This window comes from Arvicanthis niloticus, chromosome 13 (genome assembly GCF_011762505.2).
Source record: "Arvicanthis niloticus isolate mArvNil1 chromosome 13, mArvNil1.pat.X, whole genome shotgun sequence".
Taxonomy (NCBI): Eukaryota; Metazoa; Chordata; class Mammalia; order Rodentia; family Muridae; genus Arvicanthis; species Arvicanthis niloticus.
The window spans coordinates 46,370,073-46,371,660 of NC_047670.1; positions in this window are offsets into that span (position 1 = coordinate 46,370,073).

Below are 1,588 nucleotides of genomic sequence, written 5' to 3' on the forward strand. Positions count from 1 at the left end.
AAAATAGATAAATAAATAAAATTTAATGTAAAAAATAAAAGAAATCCTGGAGGCTGCTGCCAGTGAGTATCACTGTAGGATCCGAGGATATCCTTGCCACAAAGCACCTACTGCCAGCACTTAGCCCTCTAGACCCTTAAGGCACACCCAAAATGGTCCATAAACTGGCAATCTTCCTGTAACCACCAAAGGAACATAACATCAGGTGTACTTTTCCAAGGTCATGACTCTCATAGCCAAGCACCTTAACATAGCAGCATGTCTCTACTTGCTGAAGGGTCTTGTCTTCAACAGTGTTTGCCTCCCCTACAGGATGTAAAGATGTGTCAATCACATATTATGCCCTGTCACTGACATAAGTAGTTTTCAATAGCAGAGCTCACCTGGAAAGGAGGATGTAAGCATCCACCATGAGTCATGCTTTAAGCACTGTTACGTCTTGTGCTAGAGTGGTCATATAATAGATTTCTTGACCGCACTATTGTGTGCACAATATCTATCTGTTGAGTATGTCTGCCTGCCTATGTTGTCCTCAGAGATAAAAAGATTCTCCAAACATGTTACCACATGCACTCCTCCTGAAGACATCAATTGTACCTACAGAAGCTGTATGGAGACTACACCAACCAACTTAAATAAAGGCTGGTATAGCTAATAGAGCTTATCACAAGACTTTAAGTGCCAACTTCAGAAAAAAGCTTTTAACTACAAAAGAAAAATGATAGATGTCAGAAAGGAGTCTAGAAGGTGTGTACATTACAATGTAAGTAGACAAAAACTTACTAGCATCTTACCCTTTTTACCTATATCACAAGAAGAAAATTATGAAGTATGTCATAAATATTTCAAAAGCATGATCCTAAAGGAAGTTAAATGAGATACAAGTAAATCTAGACAATTCTATGAAGTTGGGAAATAATATATGGTATACATAAGAGACTCTTAGAAGAAAAAGATTTCATGAAATGTAACCAAAGTGAAATTTTGAAGACCCTAATAAACCAAATAAACACTACAGAAGAAATAGGCTAATCAGAATGAATCTTTGAACTTGAAGTTAAGTCTATTTACATATTCCAGATAGACTAAAGTTTAAAAAGAAGAGAGAGGAAGAGGAAATGAAAATAAGAAAGCCTATACCCAGGGACTCTATAAAATAAATGAATGTTTGTTTCCCAGAGACTCTTTCAAGAAATGAGAAGGTAACATGCTAAAGGGAGTAATAAGTACTAACTCATGTTTCAGAATACATGGAGATGTAGGCCCAGGACCCCACAGACCCTCCAATTGTAGAACTGAATAAGTAACATTCTTTGCTTTGTGTACTGTGACCAAATCGTAAAATCTTCGACAAAGAAGTAACAAAAAAGTGGTGATCGAAACAACACCAAGTTACATTTAAGGAAACTCCTCAGCAGAAATTAAATTAAAAATGGAGGATGGTTGGATATATTCACTGTTATGAAATAAAGAGGGGTGCAGGAACTTGTTAGACCAAAATATTACACTCAGAAATGCTCTACCTTTGCAAAGAAGAAAATGTTTCAAAGTAAAGCTCAAACTAATGAAATTCATCATTGACAGACTG